The following is an 11203-nucleotide window of genomic DNA, read 5'->3' as shown; positions in this document are numbered from 1 at the left end:
AATTAAAGTTGCTTAAAAGAGTTTCAGTGTTAAAAGCATTATAATCATCCAGAGTGCTAAGTATAACACCAGAAGTTACAGCATCATTATACATGGATGAAAACTGTGATGCAGTTTGAGTGTTAATTGTGCGCAAACGGCACGTAGGAACACAGGTTTTTTCCCTCGAACAAGGGATTGAAACAGTAAAAAGCACAGGGAGATGGTCAGAGATACACGCTAATTCACAAATGTCATTAATGCACACAGATAGATCATATGACAAAACTAAATCTAAGATGTGCTCTTTATCATGAATCGGGTTTTTAACACATTGAACAAGATTAAAAGACTCAATGAGGTTTAAGAAATCAGTGACCAGAGGTCTTGATCCACAGCAGACATGAATATTAAACTCTCCAGAAATAAGAAAATGATCGTATTTCACAGTTGCAACTATCACCATCACTATAGACCACTACTACTATCACCATCACTATAGACCACTACTACTATCACCATCACTATAGACCACTACTACTATCACCATCACTATAGACCATGGTTTAGGCCCAGACTGTTGCCGTGCCTCCTGCTATAGTAATGCTGGACTCTATCAGCATTAGTCCTATTCCTTCTGTTATTACTGTTGTTATTGATTCTATTTACCAGCACCACAACTACTATCATACGTAACAAACATCATCATAGTGTTAGTGGTATTATTGTTGTTATTGTTCATCTCTGTCTCTCTCTCCCCCTCTCAACCCTCGTACACACTTTAACACTTGGATTACTAGTTTTTAGCTTACCTCTGGTCATCAGATGGAGTTTCTCCTTTGAAGTCAATGAAGTCGTATTTTGATTGGTCGCTCTTGAAGGACAGACAGCTCGGTCCAGGAGACTCTGGTCTCTGCTGCTGGGCCCTGAAACAAACAGAGCAAACATAAATGTGAATGTTAGTTCTGGGTTCACTATATTAACACAGTCAACAACTACCATTTTGTCACAAATGTTTTCTTGTCAGTTTTAATTCTTACCAAACATTCTTATCAGATCCGTCCATTGACGGGTTGTTCTTCATGGACACACAGCTGGGTCTAGGTCCAGGTCCAGGTTCAGGTTCAGGTCTAGGTCCAGGTCCAGGTTCAGGTCCAGGTTCAGGTCCAGGTCCAGGAGAGTCTGGGCTGTTCTGCTGCTCTGGGCTTCAACGCAACACACACACACAGACTTTAGAGTGTGAATAAAGATGGAGGGTGATCTGAGTGGTGGTCAGTTGGAGGAGGTGATCTCACCTGTGAGCTTCTGTCTGGCCGTCCTGGTCCTCACACAGAGCGGTTTTAGAGGGACGGACTCCGTCCTCTGTGTCCTCACACTGATCCATAGCAGAGTCCATAATGGAGGACCTGTACACACAGAGTCTGACTGGAGGATCTGGAGAGAGGGAAGACATTACAAGCTTCACCAATGGTCCCATTGAGAGTAAAATAGATGATAAAGGGCCCAGCGACCGTATGATTGACAGGTCTCTACCACAGTGCACTGTGCAATTTCTCTTCGATTTTAATGAAAACACGACTAGAGACAGGTCTGGAACAAAGTTAATTTACAAATATATTTAGTGTAAATATATAGATATATAGATCGGTCAAACAAACCTTGAAAAAACAAACAAAATGAACACAAAAGGCCAAAAAAAAGCCACAAAATTACCCCCAAAAAACATGTAAAATTACCATAAAAAGACACAAAATTACTAAAACAAAGCCAAAAAAGACCAACAAAAGACATAATTTGAGAGCAGGAGACCAGTGTTGGTGTCCATGTGAAATCAAAGTTTGGCCCTAACCTTAGAGAAGTGCTGATGGAGCACAAATACAACCAAACTGCAGCTTTTTGTTCCAGCATTGAACCTTATAAGGTTCTCTAGCACTGCTCCCATAGACTCCTATGAGAGTCTCTAGCACAGCTCCCTAGCGGCTGCAGGACATGGTACTCTGAGGGTCAGATGCAGCAGAACCTGAGTTTGGTGTCTGCATTGCATGTAATTTGGAAGTGCAAAGCTGTGTTAATTGTCTGCAGATTGGTGAAACCGGGTTGTTGTTTTTTAGGTTCAAAATGTTGATCCAGTAAGTCAAAATGAAACAATAATGACCAGGTCATATAGGTGAGGTTGTGGTGAAAAATATGTAACCAACATCGCATGGTACATATTTTTTAAGTTTATATACAGTATGAATTAATCCATTAATCCAAAATGCATCATGGTACCTTGTTAGTTGCTGCTGAATTCACATCCACATCAGCTCACAGAGACTTTGTTCCTTCATCTGCAGAGCTGCAAGCATCACAACAATCATCCATCAGCACATCTGCATCATTTCTCCTGGAGAAACGTCCTGATGATGACTGACGGAGTCACCCTGAGTCATGTCAGGAGATCTGTTGCCCTCTGCTGGCTCACAGGGAAACTTCTCTAAATCCACCCAAACAATAATGCTGAGTGCTGCTGCACAGAGACATCCAACAACACTTCATTCAGCAGGAGAGATTCAGATAAAAGGGAAAGAAAAAGTCAGAAATATTAAAGCAGATGTGAGATGTTTGTCTCCGTCTGGAGAACTGAAGCCGAGTTCATAAAACATCTCCAGGCTGAAAGCAGCTGCTAAATATCAGCGTTATTATTAAATATAATGTTGAGACTTGATCAAGAATTTGAGCCGTGAAATAATCTGTTTGTGCTGTAAATCAAAACACTTCACCAGTGGTGGAAGAAGTATTCAGAGTTACTGCAGTAGAAGTACTAATACCACACTGTGAAGTTACTCCACTACAGTAAAAGTCCTGCATTCAAAACTTACTGAAGTAAAAGTACTTTAGATTTGTCATGATTTTTATGTTAAATCTCAACTTTTATTACATCTTTTACTTGTTTATTTGCTTATATTTCTGGTTTGTTGTTTCCTATTTATTGTTTTTTTGCACTTTTATCCACTTTGCTGCTGTCACTCTGAAAATGTCCCCGTTGTGGGACAAATGAAGGAAATCCTAATCTTACACTAAAGTTGTCAGCTAAATGTATAAAGTCACATAAAATGGAAATACTCCAGTAAAGTATAAGTACCTCAAAATTGTACTTAAGTACAGTACTTGAGTAAATGTACTTAGTTACATTCCACCACTGAACTTGTGATCAACCTGTTCCTGCTGGTCTCCCAACAAACACTGTGTTTACCTTGTTTTCTTAAAAAACAAACAAAACCTGCGATAAATGAATAAACCGTTTATGGTAGATATAAACAGTAAAACAGGCCCAGGGCGTTCCCGTCCCCCGGCCTGTAATGCTGCTTTGTCAGTTAAAATCCGGACTCTGACGGTTCCGGTTCGGTCCAAACACAAACTGTCCCGCTTCAACAAGTTTCACTGAAATACAATGAAACATTTCAAACAGTTTGTCAGTGAAAAGAGTGAAAAACCACCAACCTTCAGACGGAGACACAACTGCGACACAAAACACGAGACTGGAAGTGAAACTTAAAATCAAACGGGAAAAAAAAAAACGAAAAATCAAACGTGGCTGCGGAGGCTGTGAGGAGTCATTAAAATCTAACAATAAAAAATAAACATTAATATTAAAAAATCAGTTATCACGAGAAAACAAAAGTTTATTTTTACTCATGTATTAATAATAAGTTTGGGAACAAATCCCATTACCCCTATTTCGCATCCATGCGTCCCTCACTTGCGTCTTAGTCCCGCCCACCGGGGATGATGGAGAGACGCAAGTGAGGGAAGCGAGGAGAGGAGAAACGATTTAAGAGACATGAGACGTCCTTCCCTCCGAAGCGTCACGTGAAGCGACGTCCGTTTCTAATGACAGCGGCAGCAGATCACAGCTGGATCAGCTGTCAGTCGCTTTAACAGCTGGAGACATGCACTAATAATAATAATAATAATAATAATAATAATAATAATAAGTGTTTTCTCTGTTTAACAAACACCTGCACATGAATAACAACCTCCATTGTGTATTTATACTGTGAACTGTGTCCAGCTCAGGGGAATGCCTTTATATTATTTATTAATTATTATTTGCTGCTGTATTAGGACAACTATTAGGGCCAAGTATGAAAAAAAAAATACGGACCCAGGGGAGGGGGGTAATACTGGTCCATGCCTCACTGGGTCCGTCCGGTGCCACACACATACACACACAGACACACACACACACACACACACACACACACACACTTCAAAAAGATGAATAAAGATTCCATAAACCCGGCTCCATGGCAGCGTAAAGACGCATCACATGAGGATGACCGTGAGGAATGAAGGCTGGGAACAATAAACCTGCTGCTGTGAAAAAAGTTTAGACGAACGTTACACTGTAACTGTCAACAAGGAGCAGAGGAGGTCTGAAAGAGAGACAGCGCTCCGTGTGAACGCGAGGAGGAGGAGCGTCAGTCGGATCACTCTGATAAAACACCTGAAACAGAGCGAGTGATGGAGAAGAAGAGACATCCCGCAGGTAGAAAGGAACGAAATGTGGTGATGTCGTAACATCACCTCATGTTATCTGTTTTTAATCATGCCATGGTGGCTGGGTCCCTCTCCCCTGGGTCCATATTTATTTATTTTTTCATATATGGCCCTAATACGCCGTCGTAGTAGACGATCCTGGTGATAAATTAATTATTTAATATACCAGAACATGATTGTGTCCGCTGAACACCGGCCAATATTTTATTAGGTTAGATGATTAAGGTAAAATATAAATTATGTCACTCAGTAATGATCAGCCTCGCGTGGGACTGATGAAAATGACAAACAATGTAAAAGTGTTTCTTGCTGACAGACAGACTCTCAGACTCTCTACTGTTTTTTTTTTTTTACTTTAATAATATCCATAATAAATCTGTACGGTGGAAAAAACAGATCACGAAAAGGAAAAAAAGGAAAAAGGAAAATAACTTCTAGAGCGATGTTTCTCTTAATTTATTATAAATGTAGAAATATGTTTGTGGTGTTTTTGTTGTTCAGAGTCACAATAAAACAGATTTTAATTACATGGTGAATCATATAAATAAAATATAAAACTTGTGGTGACACACTTTAGTTTAATCTGTGATCTGTCTTCACTCCGGTATCAAACTACAGCGATGTCGATGTATAAGATCAGTCCGATCAGCTGCTGCGTCTATTCAACGAGTCAGGGGGCGGGGCCACCGCTAAAAGACTTCCGCATAGGATTCTCTCGTGTATCCTCGCTTGTGCCTCCTCCGATATGCCTCCTCTATCCTCTATCCTCTATCCTCCGATCACAAATAAAAGCTTTGGGACGGTCTTAAAGATGGCGCCCGCGAAAGAACTTCCGGTTCAAGCGAGGATAGAGGATAGAGGAGGCGAAACTTAAGGGAGATGAGACTTACCCTCTGACTCACCTCAGACAGTGACTTCAGTGGAAAGTTTCAGGTATGATTATATCCGGTTTTCAAAATAAGGTGTTAACGAGGGTCATTGAATTTATAAATAACATAAAATACATTTTTTATTTTATTTTTTTTAAATTTTGGGTTTATGTGATATAAAAACACCACATAAGTCCTTAATGTTCCTATTTTCTGTTGTTTGTAATTGAGCTTTAATATTTTTAAAATAGAACAATAATAATTTTATTATTTCATTTTTTTTTTTGGTGCAGAACTTGAGAATAAACTGTAAACGTTTTCAGAAATGCTCCAGACTTCACATTCAGACTCTGAGATTTCAATAAAACCACATATAATCTTAAAACTATTGATTATTTAATGTAATAATGACTGTTTTTATTATAATAAAGTGTCTTGAGGACTTGACAGAGTTGTACCTGCTGGGTTTGGCCGCTAGATGTCAGAGTGGGACAGAGAAACCTTTTTATTGGATTTTCTTTTTATTAAAATCATTTTTAATACTTTACTTGAGTAGTTACATTTTAATTGTAATTAAACTATATAATTTTTACTCCAGTACATTTATCTGACAGCTTTAGTTACTTTGCAGATTCTGGATATTGATACAAAACAAGAATTACCTGATAAATTATGATTTATTATCACAGATTAAACCACCAGCTGTATATAAAGGTTTTAAAATGAGCTTAATATTTACCAGCTGTGGCATTAAAATGATGAACACATTAATGCATTGATAATTATTTTTTTAAGTAATATAATATATAATATTCTAAAACCTCCGTGAACAGAGAATCTGACAACGGAGGAAATTCTTGATGTTTTAAAGTAAACTGGAGCTAAATTAATTAGCAAATGTGTGCAAAAATAATAATACATTATTGGTAACTTCAATTAATTCAACATTTTCTTAGTTTTGAGTTGTTTTTGGATTCTCTGTTCATCGTGGAGACAAACAAATAAACAAACAAATCATTCGTTCTTTCCATTTTCAACTGGCAATCAAAATCAAATAATGAAAAATTGACTGGTTATTTTGTAATTTGTTGTTTATTATAACACAAAAAACGAACAAAATGCTTGTTTTTTCATATTTCAATCTTAGGCTCAGATCAAAAATATGAAATGGAAAAACGGGCACCAGGAATTAATTTGATTTTAATATTTAATTAATCGGGTTTACGTGACCCGGAAGTTTGACTGTTGGTCAGTGAGCCTCATTCTGTTCTCTGTAGTCAAACCAGCTTTATTATTCCTCTTTCTATAATTATTATTATTGTTATTGTTAGTACTTTTACTATTATTATTATTATTATTATTATTATTATTATTATTATTATTATACATAATTATTATTCCTCTTTGGTATTCTATTTAATTATTATAAAATAATATTTAATTTGTAGATAATAAGACATAATAATTTGAAATTAAAGCATTTAAAGAAACAGAAGTTAATGATCAAAGTGTTTTTGTCAAAATATGTAATGTTTCATTTCTGACACTGGAGGGCGCTGCTCTCTCTCTCTCTCTCTCTCTCTCTCTCTCTCTCTCTCTCTCTCTCTCTTTCTTCTTTTTAAATGACTTAAGATGACTGAAACTTAATTTAATAAATAAAATATAATATATATAATATGAATAAATAGTTAAAAAGAAACCGGCTGATCTTCTTCGTTGTATTAGAATAAAGACATAAACAGATAAACTGCTTCATCTCACATATTTATCATATTTAATCTGTTTGTTTGTAAACAAAATGAAATTGAGAATAAAGACGTGTGTGTAAATATAGATATATGTATATATTTTTTGTTTGCTTCTTATTGTAGAAAACTTAGTTTATTATTATTATTGTTATTGATAAAGTCTTAACTTGTACTGAAGTGCAGAATCGTTTTTTATGTTTGAAATAAATTAATTTATGAAACATTAAATATCAAATTCAATGTTTTTCTCAAGTGATTCAGTTTAATAAAACTGACAGAGTCCTTCTGTCTTTCTGTCTGTCTGTCTGTCTGTCTGTCTCTCTGTCTCTCTGTCCCTGTCTGTCTCTGTCTCTCTGCCTCTCTGTCTGTCCCTCTGTCCCTCTGTCCCTCTGTCTCTCTGTCCCAGCTGTCTGTCTCTCTGTCTGTCTCTCTGTCTGTCTCTCTGTCCCAGCTGTCTGTCTCTCTGTCTGTCTGTCTGTCCCAGCTGTCTCTGGTTATCAGCTGTCTGTCTCTCTGTCCCTGTCTGTCTCTCTGTCCCAGCTGTCTCTCTGCCTGTCTGTCTGTCTCTCTGTCTCTCTCTCTCTGTCTGTCTGTCTCTCTGTCCCTGTCTCTCTGTCTGTCTGTCTCTCTGTCTGTCTGTCTCTCTGTCCCAGCTGTCTCTCTGCCTGTCTGTCTGTCTCTCTGTCTCTCTCTCTCTGTCTGTCTGTCTGTCTCTCTGTCCCTGTCTCTCTGTCTGTCTGTCTCTCTGTCTGTCTGTCTCTCTGCCTGTCTCTCTGTCCCAGCTGTCTGTCTCTCTGTCTGTCTGTCTCTCTCCCTCCCTGTCTCTCTGTCCCAGCTGTCTGTCTCTCTGTCTGTCTCTCTGTCCCAGCTGTCTCTGGTTACCAGCTGTCTCTGGTTATCAGCTGTCTGTCTCTGTCCCTGTCTGTCTCTCTGTCCCAGCTGTCTCTCTGTCTGTCCCTCCCTGTCTCTCTGTCCCAGCTGTCTCTGGTTACCAGCTGTCTGTCTCTGGACTCAGCAGCAGAAAGTGAAACGTGTTCCTCGTTACCTGAAGAACTCTGACAGGAAATCAAAATAAAACCAGTTGATTCAATAAAGTCAGAGATTATAAAAGCCGAGGTGAACATGTTGGTTTAATCTGAAGTTACTCAGAGTCCACGCTCACGTTTCAGCTCAGAGACACAGTCCAGAAGAAAGAAACACTCAGTCAGAGCCAGGACAGGAGACATCTGAGTCTGGGTCCAGGACCAGAGAACAGGAGATCAATGAAACATCTCTAACAAACCGACTCTAACTCCACATTAATGTTCCCAACACTCAAACACATCAAACTGATCAAACTGATCAAACTGTCCTGTGAAGAACTGATGCTCTGGAGTCCACGAAAACAAAAAAGTTTCCATATCACATTTAATGCATCAACTCTTTTTCAGTAAAGGTAAAAAAAAATAAAAAATAAAAACATCTTGACCAAGTATTAGTTTTTGCAGGTTTTTCAAATTTTGCAGTTTGCATTCAGCATTTTTAATGCAATATTTTGTCTTTAATGTTTTTTGTGTGATTTTTGTCAATTTTTTTGTGTTGTGTTTTTGTCATTTATTGTGTTTTTATGTTTTATGTTTTTGTGTGTGTGTTTCTTGTATTTTTTGGGGTGTTTTTTGTAAAAAAAATTGTTTTTTGTGTCTTTTTTTGTAATTTTGTTAGAATAAAGACACAAACAAATAAAGGTAAAAAAAACACCTCTTTGCAGTTTGCTTTCAGCATTTTTTAATGCAATATTTTGTCTTTAATGTTTTTTGTGTGATTTTGTCAGTTTTTTTTGTCTTTCTTTGTGTTGTGTTTTTGTCATTTATTGTGTATTTATGTTTTATGTTTTTGTGTTTGTTTCTTGTAATTTTTTTTGGTGGTTTTTGTCATTTTGTGTGCACCAACCCTTTTTCTGCAACAGTAAAAAAAAACCCACTTATTTGCAGTTTGCATTCAGCATTTCTTAAATCAATATTTTGTCTTTAATGTTTTTGTGTGTGATTTTTGTAAATTTTTGTGTGTTTCTTGTGTGGTTTTATGTGTGTTTTTGTAATTTTGTGTATTTTTCTTGTGTGTTTTTTGTCATTTTTTGTGTTTTTTGTAAAAACAAAAAAGTTTGTGGGTTTTAATTAGGTTTTTTGTATTAAAAAATTGATTTTTATGTGTGTTTTTGTAATTTTGTCTGTGTGTTTATGGTGTGTTTTTGTCATTTTTTGGGTGGATTTTGTAAAAAAAAAAAAAAAAAAAAAAAAGGAAGAAGTTTTTTTTCTGTGTTTTAAGCTGTTTTTGTTTGTTTGAAAAAATAGTTGTTTACGTGTTTTTGTAATTTTGTGTGTTTATAGTGTGTTTTTTAAAAGTTTTTTGTCATTTTTTTGTTTTTTGTAAAAAAAAAAGTTTTTGTGGGTTTTTTGTTAAAAAAAATATATATATTTATTTTTTTTTGTTTGTTTGTTTTTTGTTTTTTTCTAATTTTGTGTGTGTGTGTTTTGTGTGGGGGGGTTTTGTGTGTTTTTTGTGTTGAAAATGTAGATCCAGTTAGTCAAAAATGAAATAAAATAATAATTAGGTCATATCGGTGAGGTTGTGCAGAAAACAATGATACCAACATGTCAGGGTGAACATTTTAAGTGGTTTATACAGGCAGAATGAAAAAAAGGAGTCAAAAACCAACAGAATATCCCCAAACTCCAAAGGGTTAACTCCTTCAGAGGAGAACCAGGATCGGCTGGTTCCTGGTTCTTCATCCGGTCTCTCTCAGACCTGATGGGACCTAGTCTTAGACCTGAGAGTCAGCTGGTCTGATTGAACCAGGTCTCTGAGTTCAGGACAGAAGCTTCCTGCTGATGTGATGAAATAGTCAAATAAATGAATGAAGACGTCAACATTACTGTTCAAAGAGCTTTTTGGTGGTCGTGGGCGGTGGGTGTTTAGGGGGAGATAGCAGGTCAACAATAAATGCATCATAGAAGAGGTTGATATCATCTGAAAATTAATCTGAGATGAAGCTCAGCACTGTGAGTCAAGTTGTTCTGGTCAAAAGAATCTAATTAAAATGACTTAATGAATGAATTATTTATTTATTGAAGCCTATTATGGTGAATAAAGGGTCATCACATTAGGGGACGCTTTCTAAAGTCCAGTCCACGTTCAACTATTTATTATAATTACGAGAATAAAGTGTTGAAGGACTATGAGGGACTCTGAGGGACACTGAGGGACTCTTAGGGACTCTGGGGGACACTGAGGGACTCTGAAGGACTCTGAGGGACTCTGAAGGACTCTGAGGGACATTGAGGGACTCTGTAGGACTCTGTAGGACTCTGAGGGACTCTGAGGGACTCTGAGAGACTCTGTAGGACTCTGTAGGACTCTGAGGGACTCTGAGAGACTCTGTAGGACTCTGTAGGACTCTGAGAGACTCTGTAGGACTCTGTAGGACTCTGAGGGACTCTGAAGGACTCTGAGGGACTCTGAGGGACTCTGAAGGACTCTGAGGGACTCTGAAGGACTCTGAAGGAGTCTGAGGGACTCTGAAGGACTCTGAGGGACTCTGTAGGACTCTGAAGGACTCTGAGGGACTCTGTAGGACTCTGAGGGACTCTGAATTCAGCTGATGAATCTTTTTCACTGTTTTATTCTTTTTATTTGTTGCTTTGTGTTCTGCTGCATGTGTGTGTGTGTGTGTGTGTGTGTGTGTGTGTGTGTGAGTGTGTGTGTGTGTGTGTGTGTGTGTGTGTGTGTGTCTGTGTGTTCGTGTGTGTGTGTGTGTGTGTGTGTGTGTGTGTGTTCTTTTTCCCTCCAAACCAACTGAGGCTTCTGAGGCGTTCACTGCTTCACATTAAATCCTGTAAAAAGCAGCTCTAGTGTGTGACCCTGACTCTGTGTGTGTGTGTGTGTGTGTGTCTGTGTGTGTGTGTGTGTGTGTGTGTGTGTGTGTGTGTGTGAGCTCACCTGGACCACATTAATATTTCATCACTCTGCAGCGAGGGACACGTGCACGCTGCTCACGTGCACAGATTACAGATGATTTAACGCAGCGTG

Source organism: Centropristis striata, chromosome 12 (genome assembly GCF_030273125.1).
Source record: "Centropristis striata isolate RG_2023a ecotype Rhode Island chromosome 12, C.striata_1.0, whole genome shotgun sequence".
Classification (NCBI taxonomy): domain Eukaryota; kingdom Metazoa; phylum Chordata; class Actinopteri; order Perciformes; family Serranidae; genus Centropristis; species Centropristis striata.
Note: the sequence above shows the minus strand (reverse complement) of the source record.